The 18,119-nt window shown below is 49.7% G+C and overlaps 1 protein-coding gene across 1 annotated transcript in view; it reads left to right on the plus strand.

Annotated features, from left to right (window-relative positions):
• AKAP9 (A-kinase anchoring protein 9) overlaps positions 1–18,119 on the plus strand; it is a 161,431-nt gene that overhangs the window by 7,431 nt on the left and 135,881 nt on the right. The window lies entirely within an intron of this gene.

An 18,119-nucleotide genomic window follows, 5' to 3' on the forward strand; every position in this document is an offset into this window, starting at 1 on the left:
ACATTGGTAAATCTGCTGCGGTGCGTTCCGTCCTTGGCACCTATAGCCTTCTGTACATTGTGTTTCGGAGTGCAGGGTCTTCTGTGGCTGCGGTGTCAGGCCGCACAGTTGTCGGCGAGCCCCCGCTGTTAGATTTGGCCGGTGCGTGTGACAGCTGTGGGTCCGCAGTGACATTTCACTCCCAGGACAAGGCTCTCAGCTCCCGCCTGTCCCTCATGGGCTCAGATTTGTAAACTGCTTTGTGTGAACGGATCTTTATCTTTTCTTTTTATTTTGAATGAGATTTGTTCTCCGGTGTCTGACCCCAAAGGAGGAGGAACACACCTGCCCCTGTTATCTGCTTCATCGCACCGAGTACAAGGGGCTGGAGGGCATCATAGGGACGCGGCAGGTCCGGTGCCCCAGGCTCATCATTATACCTATGGCAGGAGGCCTGTGGGGAGGGGGGAGCACTTCTTCAGATGGCCTCTGTAATGGGGGGCATTGCTGCTCTCTCCCTATATAATGGGGGGCATTGTTGTACCCTCCTTCAGTTATGCGAGGGACATTTCCGCAACCTGCCTCTGTAATGGGGGGACATTGCCGCACCCTTCCTCTGTAATGGGGGGACATTGCCGCACCCTGCCTCTGTAATGGGGGGACATTGCCGCACCCTGCCTCTGTAATGGGGGGACATTGCCACACCCTTCCTCTGTAATGGGGGGACATTGCCACACCCTGCCTCTGTAATGGGGGGACATTGCCGCACCCTGCCTCTGTAATGGGGGGACATTGCCACACCCTTCCTCTGTAATGGGGGGACATTGCCACTCCCTGCCTCTGTAATGGGGGGACATTGCCGGACCCTTCCTCTGTAATGGGGGGGGACATTGCCGCACCCTGCCTCTGTAATGGGGGGACATTGCCGCACCCTTCCTCTGTAATGGGGGGACATTGCCACTCCCTGCCTCTGTAATGAGGGGACATTGCCGCACCCTGCCTCTGTAATGGGGGGACATTGCCGCACCCTGCCTCTGTAATGGGGGGACATTGCCGCACCCTGCCTCTGTAATGGGGGGACATTGCCGCACCCTTCCTCTGTAATGGGGGGACATTGCCGCACCCTGCCTCTGTAATGGGGGGACATTGCCGCACCCTTCCTCTGTAATGGGGGGACATTGCCACTCCCTGCCTCTGTAATGGGGGGACATTGCCGTATCCTGCCTCTGTAATGGGGGGACATTGCCGTATCCTGCCTCTGTAATGGGGGGACATTGCCGTATCCTGCCTCTGTAATGGGGGGACATTGCCGTATCTTGCCTCTGTAATGGGGGACATTGCCGCACCCTGCCTCTGTAATGGGGGACATTGCCGGACCCTTCCTCTGTAATGGGGGGACATTGCCACACCCTTCCTCTGTAATAGGGGACATTGCCGGACCCTGCCTCTGTAATGGGGGGACATTGCCGCACCCTGCCTCTGTAATGGGGGGACATTGCCGCACCCTGCCTCTGTAATGGGGGACATTGCCGCACCCTTCCTCTGTAATGGGGGACATTGCCGTATCCTGCCTCTGTAATGGGGGGACATTGCCGTATCCTGCCTCTGTAATGGGGGGACATTGCCGTATCCTTCCTCTGTAATGGGGGGACATTGCCACACCCTTCCTCTGTAATAGGGGACATTGCCGGACCCTGCCTCTGTAATGGGGGGACATTGCCGCACCCTGCCTCTGTAATGGGGGGACATTGCCGCACCCTGCCTCTGTAATGGGGGACATTGCCGCACCCTTCCTCTGTAATGGGGGACATTGCCGTATCCTGCCTCTGTAATGGGGGGACATTGCCGTATCCTGCCTCTGTAATGGGGGGACATTGCCGTATCCTGCCTCTGTAATGGGGGGACATTGCCACTCCCTGCCTCTGTAATGGGGGGACATTGCTGCACCCTTCCTCTGTAATGGGGGGACATTGCCGCACCCTTCCTCTGTAATGGGGGGACATTGCCGTATCCTGCCTCTGTAATGGGGGGACATTGCTGTATCCTGCCTCTGTAATGGGGGGACATTGCCGCACCCTGCCTCTGTAATGGGGGGACATTGCCGTATCCTGCCTCTGTAATGGGGGGACATTGCCACACCCTTCCTCTGTAATGGGGGGACATTGCCACTCCCTGCCTCTGTAATGGGGGGACATTGCCGGACCCTTCCTCTGTAATGGGGGGGACATTGCCGCACCCTGCCTCTGTAATGGGGGGACATTGCCGCACCCTTCCTCTGTAATGGGGGGACATTGCCACTCCCTGCCTCTGTAATGAGGGGACATTGCCGCACCCTGCCTCTGTAATGGGGGGACATTGCCGCACCCTGCCTCTGTAATGGGGGGACATTGCCGCACCCTGCCTCTGTAATGGGGGGACATTGCCGCACCCTTCCTCTGTAATGGGGGGACATTGCCACTCCCTGCCTCTGTAATGGGGGGACATTGCCGTATCCTGCCTCTGTAATGGGGGGACATTGCCGCACCCTGCCTCTGTAATGGGGGGACATTGCCGCACCCTGCCTCTGTAATGGGGGGACATTGCCGCACCCTGCCTCTGTAATGGGGGGACATTGCCGCACCCTGCCTCTGTAATGGGGGGACATTGCCGCACCCTTCCTCTGTAATGGGGGGACATTGCCACTCCCTGCCTCTGTAATGGAGGGACATTGCCGTATCCTGCCTCTGTAATGGGGGGGACATTGCCGCACCCTTCCTCTGTAATAGGGGACATTGCCGGACCCTGCCTCTGTAATAGGGGACATTGCCGGACCCTGCCTCTGTAATGGGGGGACATTGCCGCACCCTGCCTCTGTAATGGGGGGACATTGCCGCACCCTTCCTCTGTAATGGGGGACATTGCCGGACCCTGCCTCTGTAATGGGGGGACATTGCCGTATCCTGCCTCTGTAATGGGGGGACATTGCCGCACCCTGCCTCTGTAATGGGGGACATTGCCGGACCCTGCCTCTGTAATGGGGGGACATTGCCGTATCCTGCCTCTGTAATGGGGGGACATTGCCGCACCCTGCCTCTGTAATGGGGGGACATTGCCGTATCCTGCCTCTGTAATGGGGGGACATTGCCACTCCCTGCCTCTGTAATGGGGGGACATTGCTGCACCCTTCCTCTGTAATGGGGGGACATTGCCGCACCCTTCCTCTGTAATGGGGGGACATTGCCGCACCCTTCCTCTGTAATGGGGGGACATTGCTGTATCCTGCCTCTGTAATGGGGGGACATTGCCGCACCCTGCCTCTGTAATGGGGGGACATTGCCGTATCCTGCCTCTGTAATGGGGGGACATTGCCGCACCCTGCTTCTGTAATGGGGGGACATTGCCGTATCCTGCCTCTGTAATGGGGGGACATTGCTGCACCCTGCCTCTGTAATGGGGGGACATTGCCGCACCCTTCCTCTGTAATGGGGGGACATTGCCGGACCCTTCCTCTGTAATGGGGGGACATTGCCGGACCCTGCCTCTGTAATGGGGGGACATTGCCGGACCCTTCCTCTGTAATGGGGGGACATTGCCGCACCCTTCCTCTGTAATGGGGGGACATTGCCGGACCCTTCCTCTGTAATGGGGGGACATTGCCGGACCCTGCCTCTGTAATGGGGGGACATTGCCGGACCCTTCCTCTGTAATGGGGGGACATTGCCGTATCCTGCCTCTGTAATGGGGGGACATTGCCGCACCCTGCTTCTGTAATGGGGGGACATTGCCGTATCCTGCCTCTGTAATGGGGGGACATTGCCGGACCCTTCCTCTGTAATGGGGGACATTGCCGCACCCTTCCTCTGTAATGGGGGACATTGCCACACCCTGCCTCTGTAATGGGGGGACATTGCCGCACCCTTCCTCTGTAATGGGGGGACATTGCCGTATCCTGCCTCTGTAATGGGGGGACATTGCTGCACCCTGCCTCTGTAATGGGGGGACATTGCTGTATCCTGCCTCTGTAATGGGGGGACATTGCCACTCCCTGCCTCTGTAATGGGGGGACATTGCCGCACCCTTCCTCTGTAATGGGGGGAGATTGCTGCACCCTGCCTCTGTAATGGGGGGACATTGCCGGACCCTTCCTCTGTAATGGGGGGACATTGCCGGACCCTTCCTCTGTAATGGGGGGACATTGCCGGACTCTGCCTCTGTAATGGGGGGACATTGCCGTATCCTGCCTCTGTAATGGGGGGACATTGCCGCACCCTTCCTCTGTAATGGGGGGACATTGCCGTATCCTGCCTCTGTAATGGGGGGACATTGCCGTATCCTGCCTCTGTAATGGGGGGACATTGCCGCACCCTGCCTCTGTAATGGGGGGACATTGCCGTATCCTGCCTCTGTAATGGGGGGACATTGCTGTATCCTGCCTCTGTAATGGGGGGACATTGCTGTATCCTGCCTCTGTAATGGGGGGACATTGCCGCACCCTTCCTCTGTAATGGGGGGACATTGCCACACCCTTCCTCTGTAATGGGGGGACATTGCCACTCCCTGCCTCTGTAATGGGGGGACATTGCCGGACCCTGCCTCTGTAATGGGGGGGACATTGCCGCACCCTGCCTCTGTAATGGGGGGACATTGCCGTATCCTGCCTCTGTAATGGGGGGACATTGCCGGACCCTGCCTCTGTAATGGGGGGACATTGCCGCACCCTGCCTCTGTAATGGGGGGGGGGGACATTGCCGCACCCTGTTTCTGTAATGGGGGGACATTGCCGCACCCTGCCTCTGTAATGGGGGGACATTGCCACTCCCTCTGTTATGGGGGGGGGGGTGTTGCCGCACCCTTCCCTATAATAAACAACCCCATTCAGGTGACTGAATCTGATTCTTATCTCTGTGTGAGCTCTCCCCAGGATTTACTCCATGTGTCAGCGCTTATATCGCTGTGCTGTCAGTCTGCTGTATATACTGTATAATTATAATGAGTGTACGGTGTCACGTGAGGTCGCCATATGACAGGTCTCTGGTTTTATTGGATTATGTGACTTACTGGCTTTGTGCACTATTATGTCGGTTTTATGTGAGTGAAGGATGAAGATCTTCACACTCGGGTCTTGGGGGATCTCTAGAGAACTTTCTCTAAATCCTTATTGTACCCGCAGTCAACCTGTGTATTCCTCCGGCTGAATAATCTTAAAGCGTGCCACTTAAAGGGATTTTCCAGGCTTAAAAATGGGTGACCTATCCTTAGGGTAGGTTATCGATTGACGGGGTCTGACACCCAGCAGTTTGAAGAGACCACAGCTCTCACAGAAAACCAAGCACAGCGCCACATATTGTATAGTGGCTGAGCTTGGCATTGCACCTCAGACCGCCATTGATCCCCTATCCTAATAGCGTCAGACCACCTCCGATCACATATTGATAGGGTTTCATGGTGGGTTTGATCTCCTCCATGTATAGGGCTACACTCCACATTGGTGAGGCACCATGTGGCGGCACATAGATCACTTACACGTCTGAATTGCGATATATAACACCGTGGGAAACATTTTGTCATACCGGCTTACAATTAGACAAAAAATGGCCTGAAATTTTCAATTGACGCTATAATTCAGGAACATTGGCTTAGTAATCTCCCCCCGATGTCTTGTCGCCTTCCCTTGTACAATCTTCCAGGATGTCGCCTCCTGTACAGTAGACGTTGGCAGCTCTCGCACCTTCTTGGCCGGTCTCAGGCTGTATTAGATCTCTGCTATTTCGAGCGGTGCAGTAACATAAAGCTTGTGTTGTGTTAATGGAGGAGCGGCGGGGCGGCTGAGTCACTAAGTCCACGGTACACGTCTTCTTTTTGGTCTTGCAGTACGTGTATGTGAAGGTGGAGGCAGTAATTGTAGGAATTATAGACACCGAGGAGCCATAACATTAAAATCTAATTTTTGTACAGTTCTGACCCATTGAGGCCTGGGCTCCACTTCTGAAGGTGTCCCGTGGCATCTGGCACCAAGATGTTAGCGGAGTTTTGTAAGTTGCCCGGTGTAACCTCCAGGGATCGTCCCAAGATGCCTGATCGGATCTGGAGAGTTTGGAGGCCATGTCCAATGTGGAAAGACTGATGCCACTGCCATTAGGGAACACCACTACTATAATGGGGGTTACTTGGCCTGTTTAATGTATAGGTAGGTGGTACATGTCAAGATTTCCCTACAGACCATCACACTGCCTCCACCATCTTGCCTTCTACCCATCTTGGTATGGCAGATGCGCATTCAGCCGTCCCGATTGGTCAGACCAGGCCGCCTTCTTCCATTGGTCCTCGCTCTAACGTTGATGCTTGGATGCCTGTTGGATTGGACTTTTGTTAGTTTTTTTTTTTTACAGGGGTCAGCAGGGGCCCTTGGCTGCACAATTCCATTTTCAATGGGGCAACACGGTGGCTCAGTGGTCAGCCTTGGAGTCCTGGGTTCGAATACTGCCAAGGACGACATCTGCAAGGAGTTTGTATGTTCTCCCTGTGTTTGTGTGGATTTCTTCCCTTACTCCATAGACATACTGATAGGGAAAAAATGTACATTGTGATCCCTATATGGGGCTCACAATCTACATTAAAGTGACCAGGGAGTCACGTCGGAGCCCAATAGCTCGCCTCCTCTAGGCCTCCACATATTACACTCCGGGGTCTGAAGAGACCTCACAGTATAATAATGGCAGTTCTGGTTCAGACAATCTCGCAAGGGAATCGCACAAGACCTGCCATGCTGGAGATACTTGGTAGTCATCTACTTATCACATCTTGTCCCTTGTTACAGTCACTTTCGTTCTTAGATTTGCTCATTTTTTGCAAACCATTCACTCGTTGCTTAATATATCCCATCCCCTGACAGGCACCATTGTCTTGGGGATAATCACAGTTAGACACTTCACCCATCAGTGGTTTCAATGTTATGGCTGATCGTTGTCTATACCCCGAACCTGCAGCTTTGAGGATATATTCATAGGCTAGGGCTACACAAAGACTATGGCCACCACCAAAGATGAAACTTGCAGCTCCGTCACCAGTGTAAGATAGCGGGGTCACATTGTGATCAGTGTTGGATTGGCCCACCAGATCCGTTGGGCCCATTCTTGAGCACAATAATGGTACAAAAGAAGACACCCAAATTATATGAGCACATGAGTTCTTTGGGGTTGCGGTAGGGTGCGCCTACAGACTTATTATCGGGTGGGCCCAAGGAACCTCATTCCGAAACTGCCGAGGTTGCCCCGACTGTGACTTGTAGTCGCGAAAAGATTCTTTTGCGACTACAAGTCACAGTTTCGCCATCAGGGTCACCGTGCGGGGCCGGATTTTGACCATATTTTGACTCGGGGAGCCAAGTCAAAATATGGTCAAAACCCACCTGTCACGATGTCGCGGCTTCCCCCACCCCGGAGTCGGCTCAAATGAATGGGCCAGCGCCAGAGGTTGCGGCTGCCAGGCGGAAGCCGCGGCTCAGTAAGCCGGAGAATCCGCCTAAAGAAAGGGCAGCTCGCTTCTTTTCTTCCGCTAACGGCCGTGGCCAATAGCAGAAAAAAGAACACTAGTGGTCTCCATAGACCACCATTGTAAAGGGGCGGATTATTCCGCTGTCAAAATCCGCCCCTTTGGCCCCGTGTGAACTAGCCCTTATACTGGTGAAGGAGTCACAGGACGATATGGCGATGTTTGGTCGCGCTGTGAGAGTTGCTGTGTTGTCCTAGTCCTACATGGCGGCTGCTCCGTGGCTTTTTCCGAGCGGCTACAAACCAGAAATTGCTGCAGTTTTTCAGACCATCATCCTGCGCCATTCACAGTTAAAACAGCACGTTGTTTTGTGGTAAAACTGCTGCGTCTGAACGTCCCTCTACAGTCAGGAGGTTGTCTGTGACTAGAAAGTCTCTACAATGTGGTTATTATTACGGATATTGGGCGCCGCCTGCTTCGCCCCTTCCCTCGCTGTACTATTTTGGTACTCGATAACTGCTGAGGAGAACTTTGGGCGACAAGTGTTTTAGTGACGGCGCAGCGATCAGTGACAGATGGCCTGGAAAACACATATGAAGCCTTCTAATGACTGCAACAAGAGCGGCGGCGAGACGAGCGAGCGAGATTGTCAGAGATTTACGGCTCCATGTTCTCGCCGCCCTGACTGGAGACGTAACCTCTGGTGACAGATGTCAGAGGTGTAAGGCCTGAGGGGGACTTGTTTAGGAATAGGGTTTGTCGGCTGTGGCAACCTATCACAGGGCAGCTTTCATTTTTGAACTGCAGAATACTGAATGAAAGCTGCGCTGTGATTGGCTGCTACGAACAACAAAGGCAGGATCATGACTGTGCACCCAGATATTAGGGCTATATTCTGTATCGGGGCTCGTTTGAAGGCGACCTGTATTTTTTTTGAGTCTTTGGTATATATTAGTAAAACAGCATTTCCGTGGTACAGAGTTTAACAATATTATCCCCTCTCCACCTCAGCCATGTTACATTTTTTGTGTGTTTTTTTTCTTACCTGTCTTTCAAGAGCTGAGCTGTCTTTTTTTGGCTGTACGAGGGCTTGATTTTTGCGGGGCAAGTTGTATTTTCAATGGGTATCCTTCAATGTTCCATAAAATTGATTGGGAAATGGGTAAAATGTCATTTGTGGGGTGGGAATAGGCAAAAAACACAACTATGCCATTGTTTTGTGGGGATATTTTACTGGGGAAAATTGACTAAATAGGTCAGGATATATAAAAAACAAAAAACTTGAAAGTCTTCAGTAGATGATACCTTTTTTTAATGGCTAACTCCTAATGATGACAGATTATAACGTTTCAAAGCTCTCGGCTTCTTCTTCAGATAGAACTAAGAACAATTTCTGAAGGTTGCATATTTATGTACAAGAGGACACATAGGGATAGGATTTTAGGAGGGAGGGGGGAAGAGGCTTATTGGTATGTACAAGTAAACAATTCCCAGTTCCCAGGTTCTTATCAGTTCAGAGTGTCTTTATGGCTGTCTCAGGTCAGTGATTTCTGTAGGATGCCATGAACCCATGTGAAAGGTTCATTCCATTCTCACATGGGTTCATGGCATCACATAGTTTGATATAGACTCGAGTCATGATACTGCTTGACCACTAGAGGCGCAATCACAGGCCTCTGCAGTTCTTGATATCAGCGGGGAGTTGCGCCGGAGCTCAGGAGAGGTGAGTAACACTGTTATTTATGTTTGTTCACTTACCCCAGAGCAGTCCTGGTTTGTCTGTGTGTTTTGGTTTTTTTCCTAATTCAATACTTTTTACATTGTACTTTTATAGTTTTATTCCTCCTAGGGTGCCATTACTATATATTGCAGCACTTTATCCTGGCCACACGCCATCACTTTATAAGATGGATAATCCCGTTTAAAGTCCCAGAAAACCCCTTTAATGAAGTTTGTGCAGACTTTACCTACGTCATGGGCTGACGGGAGCAGCGATTTTAAAATTACCACTATTCCTGGCCATGTTATGACTTGTGTTTTGCATTGTTTTCCCCCTCTGCAAGCTCTATTTCCAATTCTTGTCCCTGAGTTAGTGGATGAGGCCTGCTGCTATGAGGTCTGCCATAGACTGCAAATGGAGAAAATGGGAAAATCTGCTCCCTAAGGCTACTGCCACACATTTGATAGTAGATTCCTCCCCCGAATCCATGACAGATTCCACCACCAACCTGCCTCCTATTGTTTTAAGATCGTAACAGGACGCGGAAATAACCACAGATATCGCGGCTAATCCCGCAGCTCGGGAGTACTTTCCGATTAGGCCCGTTCATCTAGGATTAATCAATTAATCCCGCAGCCGAACGTGGTGGTGGAAAATGAAGAAGAATTTCTCTTTGTTTTCCACCATGTGAACCTAGCCTAACTTTCTCACTCATTCAGTAGCAGTATAGAAAACTTACTATTAGCTGCAGCAGTTTCTATCTTTCTGTGTCTATTCGCTTCTCTCTCGCTCAGCTCCCCAGACATCTATGGGCAACTTTAACTTGATACTTCATTTTGGTCAAGTCAGTCTTTAGAGACCAAGACTGATTCTGGCAAAATGAGTGTTTCTGCTTGCTGCCATTGAGTGGTCTCAGGCAATGGTGTATATCCCTCAAAATCAAAAGTAATGGGGCACGTTGAAATGCACCTGCCTGAACCATTGATTTGGAACACCCCCACTACACTTTATATGGTCAATTAATCTTGCCAAAAGCCATGCGTCCAGTTGCCATTCATTGTGTGTATGGCTACCTTTAAGCTTCCTGCACACGGAATATGAGCAAGCAAGTATTGTCTGTTTGTATTGGGTGGGACAGTGGAGCCACGGGAGAGACTAATTAGGACAGTAGAGCCACGGGAGTGACTACGTAGGACAGTAGGGCCACGGGAGAGACTATGTAGGACAGTAGGGCCACAGGAGAGACTATGTAGGACAATAGAGCCACGGATGAGACTACGTAGGACAATACAGCCATGGGAGAGACTACGTAGGACAGTAGAGCCACGGGAGAAACTACGTAGGACGGTAGGGCTACGGGAGAGACTACGTAGGACGGTAGAGCCACGGGAGTGACTATGTAGGATGGTAGAGCCACGGGAGAGACCACGTAGGACGGTAGAGCCACGAGAGAGACCACGTAGGACAGTAGAGCCACGGAAGAGACCACGTAGGACAGTAGAGCCACGGGAGAGACCACATAGGACAGTAAAGCCACGGGAGAGACTACATAGGACGGTAGAGCCACGAGAGAGACCACGTAGGACGGTAGAGCCACGGGAGAGACTACGTAGGACAGTAGAGCCACGGAAGAGACCACGTAGGACTGTAGAGCCACGAGGGAGACCACGTAGGACAGTAGAGCCACGGAAGAGACCACGTAGGACAGTAAAGCCACGGGAGAGACTACATAGGACGGTAGAGCCACGAGAGAGACCACGTAGGACAGTAGAGCCACGAGAGAGACCACATAGGACAGTAGAGCCACGGAAGAGACCACGTAGGACAGTAGAGCCACGGAAGATACCACGTAGGACAGTAAAGCCACGGGAGAGACTACATAGGACGGTAGGGCTGCTGGAAAATTTCAAAATTAAGATGGTTTTTGGGTGCAGTAGTTGCTGGGGAAGGGGAGGGGATGTTTTGGTTGTCTGTCTGCCCCTTAGCTGAGCTTGAGGACTGTTACCCTCCCCCCCCCCCAACTTGGAATTCAGCCTGCAGTTCTCCTATTAACCCCTTCCCGACAGAACAGGAGCACTGCAGATCCCCTATATTCAGTAAACTCAGGATACCTAATGTGTATGTGTGTCACAGTCATTTCCTACTTTTATATGTATTCTAGGGAAAGGAGGGATTTACAACTTTTATTTCTTTTATTTTTTTATTATATATGTCGGTAATAATGACGTTTGTTGCAAAATAGAAAATAGGATTTATTGGATTTTGTGTTTTTCTGATGCTGCCTGTTTTGGCACCAATAAAGATGCAGTTTTAGGACAATAGGCCCCGTCTGATATCGCTCCGTGTCTGCAATTTTTCAAGGACATATTTTGTCTGTAAATTTCTTTTAGATTGCTCAGTGTTTTTTAGCCTCTTTGTACTGTCTGGTGGCGTACAAGCTCTTCAGTGCAGATCATTCTCTTCATTTCTTTTTAACCCTTCCTGCTCTGCACCATGTTAGTACATTATACTGTACTTTTAAAGCCATGATAGTACGACGCGGCGATGTAGCAGTCACAACTTATTTTATATCTGGGACCTGTCTCTCGCGCTGCAAACTCAGAGGTAACAATGTCCCCACATGCTGTGATCAATAATGTACAGCAATATTGCAGTATATTGTACAAGTAATCAATCTCTCCTATGGTCAACTCCCCTTCATGGGACTGTAGGTTACAAAAAAAAAAAATAGTGTAATGGAATTGTTGCAGTTGGTATAAATAGAAACTACAGTTTGCTTAAAAATGTAGATCTCTCACATATCTCCTGAGCAGCTGAGGCGTTTTATGATGTTCTGCAGTAGCTGAGGTCTGTATTATGAGGTTCTGCAGCAGCTGAGGTCTGTATTATGAGGTTCTGCAGCAGCTGAGGTGTGTACTATGAGGTTCTGCAGCAGCTGAGGTGTTTATTATGATGTTCTGCAGCAGCTGAGATATGTATTATGAGGTTCTGCAGCAGCTGAGATGTGTATTATGAGGTTCTGCAGCAGCTGAGGTGTGTATTATGATGTTCTGCAGCAGCTGAGGTGTATTATGAGGTTCTGCAGCAGCTGGGGTGTGTATTATGAGGTTCTGTAGCAGCTGAGGTGTGTATTATGAGGTTCTGCAGCAGCTGAGGTGTATTATGATGTTCTGCAGCAGCTGGGGTGTGTATTATGAGGTTCTGCAGCAGCTGAGGTGTGTATTATGATGTTCTGCAGCAGCTGAGGCTGTATTATGATGTTCTGCAGCAGCTGAGGTGTGTATTATGAGGTTCTGCAGCAGCTGAGGTGTATTATGAGGTTCTGCAGCAGCTGAGGTGTATTATGATGTTCTGCAGCAGCTGGGGTGTGTATTATGAGGTTCTGCAGCAGCTGAGGTGTGTATTATGATGTTCTGCAGCAGCTGAGGCTGTATTATGAGGTTCTGCAGCAGCTGAGGTGTGTATTATGAGGTTCTGCAGCAGCTGAGGTGTATTATGATGTTCTGCAGCAGCTGGGGTGTGTATTATGAGGTTCTGTAGCAGCTGAGGTCTGTATTGGGAGGTTCTGTAGCAGCTGAGGTGTGTATTATGAGGTTCTGCAGCAGCTGAGGTGTGTATTATGATGTTCTGCAGCAGCTGAGGTGTATTATGATGTTCTGCAGCAGCTGGGGTGTGTATTATGAGGTTCTGCAGCAGCTGAGGTGTGTATTATGAGGTTCTGTAGCAGCTGAGGTCTGTATTGGGAGGTTCTGTAGCAGCTGAGGTGTGTATTATGAGGTTCTGCAGCAGCTGAGGTGTGTATTGGGAGGTTCTGCAGCAGCTGAGGTGTGCATGATAACGTTCTGTGTATTTATTGTCTGCATAGACCTATCTGTGGAAAATTCCCCTTGATGCCCATTACATTATAAGGCTCCCAGCAGGGTTAAATCCCGGGTCAGACGTAGGTTAGGTTTTTTTTCCTTTCTATGATCTCTCTTTCGTGTTTCTTACTATTCGTGCATTACTATGAGGTCTAATTATTGGTCACAGTGGGACCGGCTTACTGCGACTTTAAGGTTATCATATTGTAACAGGATTTGTGGGCACGTAAATCTTAACCTTGTTGTAAATCACATAAGCTCAGACATCACAAGTCACTGGCGCTTGCATATAACCTGCTCGTGGCGGGTCTGGGGTCTGCAGACTGGGATCGTTCCCGCCGACTGACATGTTCTGCTATAAGGTACAGTATGTCTATTCATTTATGGACCCTCCTAGCAGCCCATTGGAGGGGAATTCATTAGGAATAGTGGGGAATTTATCTTATCTTATCAAGTACGCTATACGTGTATGGTATATACCTGTAGAACACTTCACCAACCAGGGCTGCCGCGTCGGAGTTGGATTTTGGTGGAGTCAGTGTTGGTAGAAATGTACCAAGTCCAACTTTGTATACTGTAGTTGTGTGTGGGTCCATGGAGAATAAAAATATACCGTAGTCGTGTGCCGGTCCTTGGAAAATAATATACCGTAGCTGTGTGCCGGTCCTTGGAAAATAATTTACTGTAGCTGTGTGCCGGTCCATGGAAAATAATATACCGTAGCTGTGTGCCGGTCCATGGAAAAGAATATACCGTAGATGTGTGAGGATTTATGGACATTGAGTGTGCGGGTCCATAGAAAATATAAATGTACCGTAGTCACAGGCGGGTCTGGGGGAAATGGAACGGACATCACTTGGGTAATATCCATGTGCAGGCCATGTTTTTTGAAAGACCCGTTCAATGGAAGGACTGAGCCACAAAAATGAACAGGAATAGGACCACTTCAATATTTTTGGCTCAGTTTTACGGCCCCCACATGGACCCGTAAACCGTATGTCTGTGTACATGAAGCCATAGAAATAAATAAGTCCGTCGGCTATCCGTAATAACTGCACTACATAATCGCACTCCGACCAAAATTACGGTCATGTGCATGGAGTCTAATGCAATGACTTTTTACGTACGGCCATTTACGAAGGGGTAGGAATCAAAGCGTGGAAAACTAAAGGAGACAATGGTTTGGTTTATCGACTCTACAGCCCTGGTCGTAATGAAAAGCCGGGATTAACATTAAAAGCTTAAAGGGGTATCCTCATCTCGCTGGGACATTCCATCACTTCCTGATTGGTGGGATTCCTGCCGAAATGAGCATCGAAGGGGAAGAAGTTGTCTTCACCATTGGTGCAGAAATAAAGTCTTGACAAGGGAAGGACTTCGGTATTCAGGTTAGGCAGTGCTACTCAATGTCAGGCAGCAGCTGCAAAAGCCAGTAAGGTTTTAAGCCGTGTCAGTATTGGGCTCAGTATTGTAAAGGTTAGATTGGAGAGTATCATATAGAATTGTGTAGATTGGATACACACATTAGTATTGGGGTCCTTTTACATTGCCTGGATGTCCTAGAGCCATGATGGCGACCCTATGGCACGTGTACCAGAGGGGGCACTCAGAGCCCTCTTTATGTGCACCCATCTGTGGAACAGATGATACTGTCTGGGGCCAGGTTGCAGAAGATTACACTGTGTGGGGGCCATTGTGGAGCAAATTGTACTGTGTATCGGCCACTGTGGAGCAGATTGTACTGTGTATCGGCCACTGTGGAGCAGATTGTACTGTGTATCGGCCACTGTGGAGCAGATTGTACTGTGTATCGGCCACTGTGGAGCAGATTGTACTGTGTATCGGCCACTGTGGAGCAGATTGTACTGTGTGGAGACCCTTCACTATTTTTATCACTTAGTATCTGTTTTATAGCAGACAAGTGATATGATTACAGACCGTCCGTACGTGTCCACAATTGTGTACCCACACAGTATTAAGGTTAAATTGCCACGTTGGCACTTTGTGATAAATTAGTGGGTTTTGGGTTGCAGTTCGGGGACTCGGTCTCTAAAAGGTTCGCCATCACTTTCCTATAGTAACATCCATAGCCAATAGGGATCCAAGTGCAAGGGCAATTCCCACAAGTAGACATAGTACCACTACTGACCCACGTCAATGGCCTCCCGCCTAGTCAACCAGTCCCCTGCCCTGCACTGAGGGATGGGAACCCCCGAAACAGCTCTGTGCAGATGGGCGTATATTCCTTTGGAAGGAATTGTTTGGTTTGGACATCAATTTATAGGCTACCTTCCAATAGGTGGCGCTGGAGGAACAGTATAAGGGGTTCTCCAGGGGAGGGTTAAACACTTACCGATACTCCCTCCTTCATTCTATTTGGGACAAATCTTGGGTTTCGATGCTGGTTCTGTCTCTGAGTCACGTGATCAGAATAGGCACTCATGTTCTTCTTCCCTCTTCTCCTATGTTTGCTTCTAGTTACCTTTAAGGAGGGTCTCGCGTGTCGTGTGCTGGTTCTGATCTGGTGGCCCAGGATCAAACCAGTCTGGAAACTCAAGGTTTCAAAGAGGAAATTCTTTAAAGGGGTTCTCCGGGGAGTGTTAAACACTTCCTCTTTGGTTCTATTTGGCACAAACGCTTTTTTGGGCTGGGTCACGTTATTGGAATCAGCATTTGGCACCGAGTTCTTCCTCCTCTCCCACATTTACAGCTGGTTATCTGTAAGGAGGGAGGTGAGGGACAACCTAGGTGCTGGGTGCTGGTTCTGATCACATGACCCAGGGTCGGAATCAGCCCAAGAACCTGAGCTTTGTCCCCAGTGAAACCATGGAGGAGATAAGTATTGAGAACTTTCTTGAGAACCCCCTTAAAGAACTTCCTTCAGGGATGTAGCCCTGGTTTCCAGGCGTATACAGTATGCCTCCATATGGAATAGAGCACTCTGCTGCAGGGGTTGTCCAGGGAGGGTCAAACACTTACTTTCTCCTATTTGCGTCATGTGATTAGAACAGCACCCAATAGGTCAGTCGCTCCACCTCTTACAGGTAACCCATAGTAAACATGAGACTGGAACAGGAACTCGGGTGTTCTGATCCCACAACCAGCTTGGAAACTCGAGGTTCATTCCAAGTAGAAACATGGAAGGGGGTTAGTGGTTAACCCACCCTGGATAACCCCTTTAACGATATGGAAACCCTGGCGTATAATGCAGAAAGTGGAGTTTTTTTTGGGATCCTAATTGTAGGGTGATGACCTTTTCAGCATAAAGTGATAAAACTTTGTCCATGGGGACATCCCGTGTCCATGTGACCGGTTAGTGGCGAATTTTTATTAGTAAGTTCTGACTGACCCCAGATATGGCATGAGGATGGGAGGGAGAAATCTGTAAATGTCGTAGGGTCTCCCCAAAAATGCTTTCATGTTGGACTCCCACTGATCACTAGAATAGAGATCCTCTGTCGTTCCGAGGAGGGGTTTGGTCAGGTATACGCACTGCCCCACCATTCAATGTCTGTAGGATTGATGGCGACAGCCAAGTACGGCGCTCGGGGGTTTCCGCTGGCCCCATAGACATTGGGTGAAGCTGCATTACACATACCTGACTGCCGATCCGTTCACATCCCTCCTCATTAGGGTTGTGTAACAAGGTGAAAGGGGTGGGGGGATGGGGGGCTTGGAACAAATATTTGCAGACATGAGACAGGACATGAACCCACCCTGTAAACTTTTCCACTTGGTGCGCCCATCAGTTTTATAAGCGTGTGTGCACCAAATGAGATCTTGGCACAAGTCCTATCACCGCCGCTGCCAATCTCTAAATTTGATTTACGGGATTACGGCAGAGCTTTACAGGAGACACAGCCTTCAGGGCGTTGGGTATAATTCGTTGTGTCATTAACTTCTTAGCTTTCTATAATCTGCAAAAAGAGCTGTGCGTGCTTCACAGGGCCGGCGACAAAGGCTGACTTACCGCCCACTGTGTGATCAGATGTGTTTAAGAGGAATATAGCCCGATATATCCTTGCTCTACTTCACAACTTTCACAATGGTTGGGGGGAGAAGTCCAAGTTTTGGGAGAGGAATGTGATATGTCTAGAAGCTTGATTCCTGAATATGGACCAATGTAAGTCTTTGTAGATATTTTACATCTCTGCAATGCCTGAATGGTCAAAGCAGTGTTGTAAAACCTGGCTGTAAGTGGCCAAATAATTTGAGAAGCTTTTTTTTTTTTTTTTTTTTTAATATCCTTGATGTTCTCGGATGGAGAAGGGGGTTAATGCCAGTGTTCCTGGGAGAGGCAGAGAAGGGTTTAAGGTCTGTATAACTGGTGGTCTTGGGCATAGAAGGGGTTAGTCTTAGTATCACTGGTGGTCTTGAGCAAAGAGGGGGAAGTCTTAATATCATTGGTGGTCTAGGGCAAAGCAGGGGCTAGTCTTAGTATCACTGGTGGTCTTGGGCAAAGAAGGGATAGTCTTAGAATCACTGGTGGTCTTGGGCAAAGAAGGGGTAGTCTTAGAATCACTGGTGGTCTTGGGCAAAGAAGGGGTAGTCTTAGAATCACTGGTGGTCTTGGCAAAGAGGAGGAAGTCTTAATATCATTGGTGGTCTAAGGAAAAGCAGGGGCTAGTCTTAGTATCTCTGGTGGTCTTGGGCAAAGAAGAGGTTAGTCTTAGTAGCTCTGATGTTCTAGGGCAAAAAAGGGGTAGTCTTAATATCATTGGTGGTCTTGGGCAAAGCAGGGGCTAGTCTTAGTATCACTGGTGGTCTTGGGCAAAGAAGGGATAGTCTTAGAATAACTGGTGTTCTAGGGCAAAAAAGGGGTAGTCTTAATATCATTGGTGGTCTAGGGCAAAGCAGGGGCTAGTCTTAGTATCTCTGGTGGTCTAGGGCAAAGAAGGAGTAGTCTTAATATCGTTGGTGGTCTAGGGCAAAGCAGGGGTTAGTCTTAGAACCACTGGTGGTCTTGGGCAAAGAATGGGTTAGTCTTAATATCATTGGTGTAGACCAGGGATAGGGAACCTCCGGCTCTCCAGCTGCTGTGAAACTACAACTCCCAGCATGCTCCATTCACTTCCATGGGAGTTCCAAGA

Source organism: Leptodactylus fuscus, chromosome 4 (genome assembly GCF_031893055.1).
Source record: "Leptodactylus fuscus isolate aLepFus1 chromosome 4, aLepFus1.hap2, whole genome shotgun sequence".
Classification (NCBI taxonomy): domain Eukaryota; kingdom Metazoa; phylum Chordata; class Amphibia; order Anura; family Leptodactylidae; genus Leptodactylus; species Leptodactylus fuscus.